Raw genomic sequence first — 13006 nt, 5'->3', positions numbered from 1 at the left:
AAAAAATTCAAAAAAAAATCCCAAAAAACTAGTAAAATCTTTTTTTTATAGGCTTAAAATTTTTATTTAAAAACAAATAAATTAAAGATTAAAAATTTTTAATTAATTTTTTATTTTAAAAATATGAAAAAAATAATTAAACAATTTTTTGTTCTTATATAAAAAATAAAAATAAACGCATTCTTCTTAAACGGTTTTTTTAATTAAAAAAAATATTAAAAAAAACCTTAAAACAACTTTTTTTAATTAAAAATAAGAAAATTTTAATTTTAAAAATTATTAAGAAAATTATTTTTTTAATGATTTTTTAGTTACAAAAATAAAAATAAAAAAACTGGCTCGTGGTCCCTCGCTCACCCGCCGCTCATGGTGGCGCAACCCTAGGTAAAGAGCCTGAGAATTGCCCCTCCACATGGGCGGCGCAACCGTAGATGGAGGACCTGAGAATCGCCCCTCCGCACGCCTGCCGCGCGTATTGTGTGGCCCTTAGTGGAGGGCCTGGGTGTAAACCCTCCGCCCATTCCATGAAATATGCTTCAAAGAGGGGATATAAAGTTTTAACCCACGAACGATTGGTGGGATAATAGACTTGGGCGGGGAAACCATATGCATTTTAAGGGGTTCCTCGAAGAATAAAACCTTAATATGTATGAAATTTACCGAGAAAGATCCTCCTATGGTGAATTGACGACTCTCAAATTAACCCTACAATTAGATAATTAGGAATATGAGATAAAGATTCTTTATTGGTTATACAATTAGATAGATTAGGAATATGAGATAAAGACTCTCAAATTAACTTTTTTTCTTTACAAAAAGTTTTTGATAATGTACAACAACAAATGAGATAAGATTTCGATAATGGGTTTCTGTGAGACCATTTAGAATGGGCTGTCATTCAGGGATTATTTTTATTTTTTCCAATAAGATAAATTGTGCATATTAAAGAGTTAATTTTATATTTTTTTAAATGGTTTATTTACATCATCCAACAATGACCACCCATGAGTTATTAATTTGTTTTGTAGGGTTACGAAAGCTCAAATCATGCCAACGTCCCATTCAACTTTTTATTTTATAAACCGACAAAACAGGACTAGGTTATATAAATAAAGGCTAATGGAAATTTATGGAAGGAATAAATAAGCGAATAAAACCACGAATCGGTCTTTCTGTCTATATATAGAGCGTGGAGCTTTATTTATGTTTATAGATAAAAAGTGGCATTCGGTCTTAACGAAAGAGAGCTGGCTGGTAAGTCTTATAGAAAAACTCAGAGCACAAAGAAAGCTACGGCTGAGAACTTAGCGTGGTAGAATTTCAACAATGTTTTCGTTTTTTTGATTTCATCCGAATATTAAGAAAATAGGATAGCTAATTGACGAAGAGAAATTATTACAGTTAGTCTACCTAGACCGAATCACTTCTCCACATTGAAGGAAAGGGATTTTTTTGTTACTAAGCCTGTTATTCGCCGGAGTGCTCAGAAAATGACTAAGCTTAACAACAACATGAATGACGGAAGTTTGACAGTCGGTCCATCATTCACAGTGGTAACATACAACGTTCTGGCAGACAGGTATGCTACTTCACAGCAGTTTCCCAACTGTCCGTCCTTCGCTCTCCGCTGGGAATACCGCAGACCAAACCTGCTAAAAGAAATATTAGAATGTCAGGCGGACATCATTTGCCTCCAGGAAGTGCAGCACAACCACTTTTGTAATTTTTTCAAACCAGAACTGGCCAAACTAGGATATGAGGGGCTGTTTAAAGAAAAGAAAAGACGATATTTCACTGAAACTATTGACGGTTGTGCAACGTTCTATAAAGTGAAAGAGTTTGATTTGATAAGATGGTGGTGGATAGGTTTAATATACAAAGACAACATTGCCCTGCATGTTCAGCTTTCGTTCAAAAAGACTAATCAACTTGTGGTCATAGCTAATACCCACATTCATGCAAATCCAGAAAACAGTGATATAAAGTTGTTGCAGGTTGATTGTTTGCTCAAAAGGTTGGAGAATGAGTTGGAGCAAGAGAATGACTGTGTCTCTGATATTCCTGTTGTACTATGTGGGGACTTCAATTCTTTGTCCGGAAGCGCTCCCCACTCACTTCTTACCAAAGGCTTACACAAGGAATTTCGCCATGCATTACCGTTAGCAAGTGCTTATTCTTCGTATTTTCAATGCAATGCTTTGCGGGAAGACATTCATAAAAAAATGGATCGTGAAACCGGGGAGCCCCGTTTCACTAACTTCGTGAAGAATGACCGGGAAACATTTGAGGGAACGTTGGATTACATTCTCTACAGTACCACCAAATTGAAAGTGGTGTCGTTACTGGAGTTGATTGACGAGGATGAGGTGAAGCGGGGTGGACTTCCTACTGTTAATCGCTCTTCCGATCACATCGCAATTGCAGCCGAGTTTACTTTCAACTCGCTTCCCAAACTGCAGTAAACAGTAAATAAGCTTTATTTATTTTGCCGAAACATTTCGCTGGAAATATTTTTCTCAATCTGTTTTTTCAGAGTTTTTTGAAACATATTTATTAATCTGAGATTTTTGAAACACATTTATTACTCTATGTTTTTAAAACATATTTCTGTATAATGTCAACCCTGCTTACACTTTGGTGGATAACATTTAATTAATTTAGTTATTTTAAAACATATTACTGTATAATGCCCTAGCTTCTCTAAGTTATCATTGAAAGTTTTACTGTTTTAATCTTTTAAGTTTTTCAAATTATATGGTTTTTATGGCAACAAATAAAATTAAAATACTTGATTATTCATTTGCTTGGTTTTTATGGAAATATTTTTCTTAAGTGTTTTGAAACATATTTCTGTATAGTGTCAGCCCTGCTTACACTTAGCTGGATAACATTTTATTAATTTAGTTTTTTTAAAACATATTACTGTATAATGTCCTAGCTTGTCTAAGTTATTATTGAAAGTTTTATTGTTTTAACCTTTTAAGTTTTTCAAATTATATAGTTTTTATAGAGAAAATAAAATTAAAATATGGATAAATTTGGACTTCATTTTTGGATAAATTTGGTTTGGGAGGTTTTTCCTCCCTTACAACCCTACCACATTCTTATCAAATTTCTTCAGCTACATGAGATAGAAGGTTTTGGCATACAAGCTCAATAGAGTAGAGAATATCCTCTTTGGGGATTCATAGAGGGTCTAAGGCGAAATTCGTTTCTCTAAGATATGAAAGGAAGAGGGATCAAGATCAATGAGGGAAAGGTTAACCACAAAGGAAAGCCTAGAGCTAACAACAGCAACAACTAGACGGATAGGGGAAGAAGAAGGATCCAACGAATAGTTAGAATTATTACTATTCATGGGATGATTTTCATGTTGATTATTGACTTGATCATTGACTTGATTTATTGACTTGATCATTGACTTGATTTATTGACTTGATCATTGACTTGATTTATTGACTTGATCCAGTTGGATGAGTCCACAAAATATACGATAGGAATGAAAACCAATCAATGAGACGTACATGTTAAGTATCATGTTAACGATTGGACAATAATAGCATCCATTACAACAAATTCTAAAGAAGAAAAGTTGTAAAATAACTGAAATAGTCCAAGTACTTTAGCATAGATGAAAGCAAACATGAATATACAAACATTGGCATAATATTCTTACGAATATTCATAATCCATGCACGAAGAACATGCTACCCTCGAAGGTTTTTGTTATTAAGTTAAAGTTCTAAGACACATGTGTCCAATGAACATCATTATCTTCAATAGTGGAGCGTTGGAGCCACTCCTTTCTCCTCAAAAGGACTAGCTTATCTCTTCAATTCCTTGTGGGAGGAACCAAGGTAAAAAAGACCTTTTCTGATACAATGAGGGCGTATATATAACCAAGAGATGATTATTCACCTTTGTTGTAACTCTTTGACTACCCTCATCGGTGGAAGAGGGATCTAAACTAATTAAGGTGAGGAGAGGTTGTCCCTTCATGGAAGCATATATAAGACCTTCGACATTTGTTTTCCCATTTAGACTTTTCCCCTTGTCCTTCTCTACTTGATTGGATAAGTTTCAGAACATGGAAAAACAAAAACCCGAGTGCAGGCATGAGGTTTCCATAATAGACATGGAGGTCATGTTTTGACACAAGGCTTTCCTAACTTAAGGATCGTATTTTCCGTCAGAAATCATAAATCAAAATCTGTAACCAAGACAAGAACGACAAAAAGTTAGCCGAATGTTTTGGTGTTACAAAGTCATTTTCTATTTTTCCACACTCCCTTGGATCCAACAGAGAATCTTCATGCATCGTCCCACAAAATGAAAGGAAATACAACATACATCAACGAAACAAAACCAGAAGACAGACAAAAATGGCTAAAGAAAAACATGATGTGAAACTAGAACTAGAAAACACAAGGAAAACTACAGCAAGCAAATGCAAGATGGATGTGTAGCTAAACTAAAATTAAACTAGACCCATTCCTAGCCTAACCAACTAGATGGTTGGGGTCGCATATAATAGAATTTGAAATGTAGCCACCTTAATTTTTCCCCAACTACGATCACAAATATGCAATCAATTTAATCATATATAAAACAACGTGGAATAGAAAGATAAGAACTTCAATAACTTGAACAACAATTTAAAGGTCTTTCTTGTTAGTAGAAATATAGGCCATAGACACCACTTCTAACCAGTTTATATTCTTTCCTTTCTTGTGAGGACCGTCATTCAACAAACCTTTGAAGCTTCCTATGAATGTGTCTCCATATGCATTGAATTCCTTAGCAAGCGTGAGGAAGGATCGAAACTATTTTCTTGTGACAGAGCCTGTGAGGTAAGACAGTTCCAACCCTTTAGCGATTGGATCATAAAATCATGATAATCCTCTTCAAAACCCGAAAATATTTGGGAAGATGAATTTTCAATTAGAGGCACGTGATTACAGTTAGAAACTTGTGAGGAAAAATAGATTCGATCATATTTAGCAGTCATGTTGAGATAATGAGGACTTGACATAATGAACAAGAAAGGCTGAAGTTCCTCGACAACTCGACCAATACTCGAAAAGTATGATGTTAAACAATAAAGATTGAATGGTGTAAGACAATTTTCATTTGATGCGTAAATGGGAAAATAGTAAGTTGAATGAGAGTCATCAAATACAGAATCATGATTAGATGAGTTGGTTAAAGAACTAAACTCCTATTTTTTTATTAACAAAGATAAACCAATTTTGACAACTTTGTGGATGCTCTAAATAATCAAACCAACTTCCTCGTAGGAAGAATGTGATGAATCATTTTCCTGGAACTAGTGATGAAATATACAAGCATCACAATAATCGAAGGAATTTAAAAGGTATGCCAACTAAGAAATTAATATGATAGGCATGATCCCTTTAGCAAAATATGGTCTTTGGAGTGATCAACTTCGCAATTCCATGACTCTTTGAGAGATACACATTCCAAACTCGAAGTTGATGCGAGATATTTGCATGAATATGACTGAACTGAAAAGGATTCCTAAACCCCCTGAAAAGTAAAATCTTGAAAATTTTAAAGATTACATCTGAAATATCAAACATTTTTCAAAAAATGAATTTTCATCAAGTGAAACCATGCAAAGAGAATGACTATGCAAGAGAAACTAGATCTGACATAGTCTAGGGGCTTACAAGGGTTGTGAGATCATGATATAACCATCAATGGAAGTTGAAATTCCTTAACTCTCTCGCAGGTCCTAGAACTTTCCAGGATTATAAAATAGCATTTTGAATATTGAACCAAATCATACATGGTTTGAGGATAACTGCTACGTGTAACAACCCTATTTAAAAAATCCATTTAATAAAAGTTAATGAAGGTAAAATAATAAACATGGTCATGGGACACATATTCGAAGCCAAATGTTGCAAAAAACATCCTAGTGTGGGTGTTCATTTGGCTTATTATGGATATGAAAATTGGAAAAGGCAATGGTAAGGTATTTCGAAGACAAAGTTGAATTTATTGGCATTTATTTATGAAAATAATGGAAATTAGGAGAAAAGGAAGGTGAAAGGTCACATGTTGCATGTGAGGAGGAAAATTAAGGAAAATAACTAAAACTTGATAAAATAGAGGCCTCATTAATAAAAAAGTCTTCTAATCATCTGTTCATGGCTTTGGTCAATTAAGAATTTTTTCAGTTCTATTTTGGAGCTCTCATTTTATTCTCTCTCTCTCTCTCATACTCTTGGATACTTGGAGTTTTCTTTAAGAAATCTAGGAGTTTTCTGTTGTTGGGATTTGGAGCAAGAAGGTGAAGGAAGAGCAGGGAAGTGCAAGAGGATATTGTGAGGAACAAATACGATGGGTTTTTCTTGTAGGTACTGAGTTTCATGTATGGTTTCCTTACTACTTTTGGCATCAATGGCATATGCATGTGGTTTCTTGGTCATGTTTTTCATTTCCATGGCAGATTTCCTGGATTGATAGTGGCTTTTCCCACATTTTCCATTTCTTGGATAGCCATGGTATTGTGGGAGACTTTCCATTTTGTCTTTTGGTTGGTTCTCAGGCTTCTTTGGTTGTGGGTTGAGTTGTTAGTTACTGGAAGCTTCATTCGACAAACATTTTGGAGACCTATAACAACTTTGTTTCAGTTATTAATCCTAAACCCTTGGTTGGAGAAATTATCTAGAGCCCTTTGTGGGTTGAGTTACTAGTCTTAGAGCACTGGTTGGAAAAAACACTCTGGAGCCCAATAGCAATTGTGTTTGAGTTACTAATCCTGGAGCCTTGGCTGGAAGAGATGCTCTAGACCCCTGGAAATATTTAGTAGAAACAAATATGATGAGGGGTAATGACTTCCGACCGTGAGGACGAACCACTGTTTGAGGGTTGAGGTGGTTTGGCCTTTGGAAGCCCATGTATGATTTTGATGGATTTGTTCTATGATATCCCACATTGATGCTTGGAATATGGCACGGGGATGGATGGATAAAGAGACGTTTGGTTCAGCCAATATATGTTCAGGTGGAATGTGAAAGTCCCAAACCTGGTTGGATTTGCATTCATCAATAAGATATATCTTCCTCACTGGTATTTTATCGGTAAATATACTTGTTTATATGTGGTTTATATGGTTTTTATATCCTTTATATTTCTTTTGGTTATATGGTGCTTATGAATGAGTTTTATGACAATGAAAATGTATGGCTCTCATCATGTTTTGGTTAATCACTAAATGTACAATGAATATAAGGATTTATAGATGCTAATATGGTTATTGTGATGGGGCATCAATGATTCTTAATGAATCCCATATAAGTATGGCATCCCTATGCTCAGATATGTTTTTTAAAACAGTAGAATTCATATTTATGACATGTTTAACAAAACTCCTATCATGGCATGAACCAAATGTTGGTTATTTTTAAAGAAATCCCAATCCATGTCTTCCGGAAATTCATAACAAAATGGAAGGAATAGATTAGAGAAATCCTCAACTTATTAATTAGTTTTGATTCTTAATTGGATGATTCTCTTATAAACATTTCAGTAATCATACCTATCAAAGGCTTGATAGAGTTCCTTGAGGAAATGATGGAGAATGGATGAAGGTAGGTGATAAGGTATGGCACCATTGATTAACCTGACCTTAATTGTTATGAAGAAAACCACAAAAACAAAATTTTCATCATCAATTTTGTAAGATTCACAAGATTTTAGAAAATCATAAATGTGCACAGATATGGGTGTTCCATCCTCACCATCAAACTTTAACTGAGACAAGTGATAGAGGGGTTCATTAGGGATTGAAAATTGATAAAGGGATAAATTAGAGAAACACCCCAGCAGTAAGATTTGATGATGATCCATTTGAGATGAGAGGTTCAAAACACACACAATAAGAACAAGTTGCCATCTAGAACTACTAGCACCGTTGTTGGAAATACATAAACCAAGGGTCTCTCTGACATGAACTCTATATTACACCTCGAACCATTTGGAATAGGATACCCCACCAAAGCATTGACCTAGTTTCCATGTATTCTTATACATATGCCTTAGCTATAACTATCAATAAGAGATAGGAGCACATGTGTGCCTTTCAAACGTTGGAAGGTGTGTCTGGGGAGGGTTAAGCTATAGGTGTGTCTAATTTCTTCTACTATGGAGGGATAGAGTAAAGTGAGTCACTAAGGGAGAGATAATAGTACCACCCTATTAGAGACACATGCAACCAAGAAGGAGCTTTCCCAGAGGAGCTTTCCCAGATCATAAATGCAACAATTGGATTTCTTCCCTACCACAAGATACAACTACTTGTTTGTTTTTACTGTCTTGGAGAGTTAATTACTCTCCTACTCCAAGACACTAGCCTAAGCTAAGTTGGTGTATCAGAGCCCTAGAAATAAAAATTTTACTAGGTGAATTTTACTTTAAGCGTTAATTTTAGTGGTTTTTTGTTGAAGTCCAAAGGTGCGGAGATGAAACTCGTGGTATGAAGACTCGACTCAAAATCACTAAAAATGCACCTAAGATGATCTAAACAATCTTTTTCTCTTCGATGAACTTCTAAAACTAAGAAAGAGTTTGAGAATGCAAATACTTTGTAACACAAAATTTTCTCAATTAAACAAATTAAAAGAAGAGTTTTTCTTTTCAAAGCACTCAAAACGAGACAACTAGTTATTTCACAAAAATTTCCCTTTTCGTTTCAAAGCATTCAATCACCACAAAAAACATTTTTTTTAATTTTTTTTTTAAAGAGATTTTTTATATTTTGTAAATAAAACACTCAAAACTAATGGAAATGACTAACTTTGAGAGCTATAAACTATAAAAACCTATTTGAAGTCAAAGCCTACTAAAAGTCCTTTTTAAGGATGTTTTACTCAGCTAGATGCAAGCTAAGGACTAATTTATGCAGAATCACAAATCAGTCAAGGACAACCAATTTCGTTTTCTTTTTGAAAATGAAAATCCAAACTCTCAAACATAAGCTTTTCGATGTTTTGAAATGAGAAAATACAAAGCGGATTCCTCAACAAGGGGAGATTTCATACATGGTCAGACTCATAAGAAAGCTGGTAGACACTAAGGTGATTTGAAGTCCCTAAAGCCTCTAAGCTCAGAGCCACTACACAACCAAAATGAAAAACAAACCCAACAAGCAAAACTCCTAGGAAATTCACCTAAAACCCTAACACTAACGAAATCAATCCAAGGAAAGTTTTTGACAGAGTACATGCAGGTCTGGGCAATGGCTAAAACCTATAAACAAATTTTAAACTGATAAAAAAGAGAAAAATTTAAAATTTCTCAAAATTTTGACAGGGTACGCAGGCAGCCTGTTTACACAGGTGCGTTCACGCTCTGTGCACAAAGCAAAAGCGCGTACAGGTACGCACTATGCTTAACTCAGTGCGTGCGTACTTCTCCCAAAATTATGAAAAATAAAAATTAACTCAAGATTAACTAAAAACACCCAATCCCACAATCATCAAGTCAAAAATAGAAACAAAAAATACAGTTTCTTAGGTCAAAGTATAAACAAGGAAAACAATCAAGTCCCCAGCTGAGTCGCCATTTTGTCACACGAAATAAGTCGATCTTGCGGACAAGATAGACCTTCCTAGAATATAAAAAATACCTAATGACAAGCAAACCAACCAGACACTATCTTTATCTAAATATGATTTAATAAACAATAGCAAACAAGTGTTTTTAGGGCCTACCTTAGGTCCAACGCTAGCTTGTGGATGCCCTCGCTCCTTCGAGCCAAATGAGCTCCTTTTCGTGGATCTGCAATCACAAACAAGGCAAACAAATTAAATAGCACCTGAAAAGCCAATTGCATAAAACATATTTAACATGAAAGTCAAGGAGTCCATGAAACAAATAACATAAGATATTTGTTGAGAAAAATGAGTTTGGTTGTATTAATTCAAAAGAAGAAGAACCTTACAACCTTTGCCTTGACGCTATACAAGCTCCTCCCAGGGTCGAGCAAGAAGTCTCCTCTACTTTGACAAGTTTCACTCACACCCCAATGAAACCAAAAAGGTATTTGATCTCTCCTCTTTAGGCTTAACTAGGAAGTCTTGATTTCACCAGCATTTACCCTAAAAAAGGTTCAGCTTCTAACCTCCCCAACAACCAGCCCAATTCCTGTATTTATAGTGCAATGGAGGGAAGTTACTAGGTCCTCCTTGAAAGGGATAAAGCCCTCCTTCAAAGGGATAGCTCCTCACATCAAGGGATTAGCTCCTTCTCTTTTGGGATGCATGAACCACCTCAGAGCGAACAATCCACATCAAAATTCCTTCTAGAAACCTCTAGAATTAACCCAAAGTGAGATTTTTAAGATAAAACTTGCACCTTTTGACATTCACAAGAGTCTGCACCTACACCGTTAGGGACAGAGCGGTCAGGTCCGCAGTTTTTGTTGCGGGACCACAGGTCACCATGAGAGAAAGTGCGGAACCAGAGTTACATTGGTTTTTAATGTCTTTCTCTCATTTCCAAAGCTTGATTTGAAGAGCTGAGGTCTGAGACTTGCTTAGGAGGACAATACCAGTAATGATAGACCCATACTGACTGCAAATAATCATGATGACGATATTTTTGTGTAACAATACCATCTCTATGATGAAGTGAATAAGAAGTTTATAATATCTAGAGATGTGATCTTTCTTGAGTCTTCCAAGATTGACAATGTTGTTGAGTGGCAGCTTAATCGTTTGGATAAATTCTAACATACAATGTATTTTCAAGAGTTTGATAGTGAAATTCCACATCTCCTTCTCTTAGCTCTATACTTTCTATGAAGCGCCTTGAAGAAATCAGGTTGAAGGAAATTCCTTCCCCTGCTTTGTTAGGAAAGAACTAAGAGACTACTGGTAGTGGGTAGCTAAATCTGATGACTAGTGGGGGTACATGGAAGACACAAAGCAAGGATTAATGCAAATGGTTGTACTGACTATATACATATCATCAAACATCTTTCATCCCACATAGGATGCCTTGCATCGTGCCTGGTTAGTCATAAGGTCATGTTGGTCACAACTTCCGTAGCTTAAATAAACAAGTGGTAATACTCTTCATCTTCTAAGCTATCTAATAAACAAGCGAAAGGGAGCAAGACACATAGACGAAACAGATGGAATGACTTTCAGTTCTTGCAACCATGCATGTGATTGAAGACTGAATGATATAACAATGATAAGCAAACATTTAAGGTACAATAAGAGGTGTATTTCAAAAGATGTGCTTTGTTTTGCATGCTTAGACTCCAAGGGGCTATGCATCAGATGGAGTCTTCATGCGGTCCTGATATTCTATCATATGTTGGGTTCCTTGGTCCGCTTATTTTTCTCCTCATCTCCTTGAGAGTCATCTATTGTGTCATCTTTCTTCATGGCCCCTGAGAGACATAATTGTGTAGTTTCAACGGGGAGTGACTGTTGTGGGATGAGGCCCTGGGAGGACACATTTACACAATTTTAAGATGAAAGGCACTACTATGGCATGAGGCCCTGGGAGGACACATCTACGTAATTTTAGGATGCAAGGTAGACTGGGTAGTCAAGAGAGAAAACTACACAGTTTCTGGAGACAATGGGTTTCGGCTGAGGGAAGGAAATTGGAGGAAACACTGCATAGTTTTGAGTGCTAAGGGAGGTTGGGATTTCTGCACATTGCACAATTCCAACAGGCAAGGGAAAATCTTGAGGGTTACATATGTGAAGTGCGCAGTTCAGGAAACTTGGATGAGGCTAGGTTGCTAAGGAAACTTTGAAATTTGGCTAAGTGCGGGATCAGTGGAACTGATGTGAATAGTGATAAAAGTTGACTACAATCACACACTTGAAAACTTAGTGATACAACATAGACCATCCAGAACATATAACACATACTTTGCTTAATGCAACAACCTTTGTGGGAGCTTACGGCAAGTGTGGCTCTGATGATAGACTTTGGTAGGATAAAGGCAACACATGTGTAAGAGCATGTGCAATGAGTGTGAAACATGTTTAAGCGGTGAGGACAACCCATTGTCATAAATATTTCCCATTGAAGCAAAACAAACTTCCCTTTGCATGATAAACAATAACCCCCATGCCCAAATATGACACATTCTATGCAAAGATAAAAGCATGAACGACTCTTAAGATTGAAAAGGGGAGCTAGGTATCATCAACTTACAGATAAGTGATTAATGAATGATCAATCAAAATATCCATAGTAGGCTTCGAAATTTGAGTGCAACCCAAAATTTTCAAGGTTGTTGCATCCGCTACAACAGAGCCTTCACCTTCTTGCTAGCTTCTTTTTCAACTAGTGTCTTGAATTATACAAATTTGGAGAATGCCTCATGTTTCTTCCACATGAAGAAGATCCAACAGTTTCGTGAGAAGTCGTCAATAAAACTGACAAAATATTTGTGTCTAATAGTGTAGATTGTCGAGAAGGGTCCATAAACATCATAGGTATCCTTTCTAGGACTGCATGTGCTTTGTTTTCCCCATCATGGAATCTGGATTTTATGTACTTCCGCAACATACATCCTTTGCATACATACTACTACTTAATTGCTCCTTTAGCGAGGTGAGTCATTATTTCTTTTATAATATTCGAGGTACCATGATGCAAATGACCAAGTATTTTGCGCCAAAGTTCATCAACATCGCGACCTGCACTTTTTCTGCCTTAGTGGTTAATGAAACAAAGTCTCCCACATCTAGCTTATACAAGTTTTTCACACGAACCCTGATCTGCTTCACCTGTCCCATGGTTATGTGTCTCAGGAACACTTTTCCTTTGCTGAATATCACATCATAACCATGGTAGACCAATAACTTGGTGAATTCTAGTAGACGAACCCCTAATCCTTTACCTTTACCTTTTTTTACTAGCATCTCATATTGAATATTTGAAGGCAAAATATTTCTTTTCTCTTAAAAATTGTCTTAAAATCCCCCTCCATGTAGCATTGTTGAAT

At 35.9% G+C, this 13006-nt stretch overlaps 1 pseudogene; it reads left to right on the top strand.

Moving 5' to 3' along the window:
- Positions 1–1490: 1490 nt before the first annotated feature.
- On the top strand, positions 1491–2462 carry LOC149247403 (carbon catabolite repressor protein 4 homolog 1 pseudogene; annotated as a pseudogene).
- Positions 2463–13006: the final 10544 nt, after the last annotated feature.

Source organism: Pinus tabuliformis, chromosome 7 (assembly GCF_031772625.1).
Source record: "Pinus tabuliformis cultivar Carrire ecotype Pingquan chromosome 7, CPIR1, whole genome shotgun sequence".
Classification (NCBI taxonomy): Eukaryota; Viridiplantae; Streptophyta; class Pinopsida; order Pinales; family Pinaceae; genus Pinus; species Pinus tabuliformis.
Note: the sequence above shows the minus strand (reverse complement) of the source record. Positions and strands in the feature narration are given on the sequence as shown.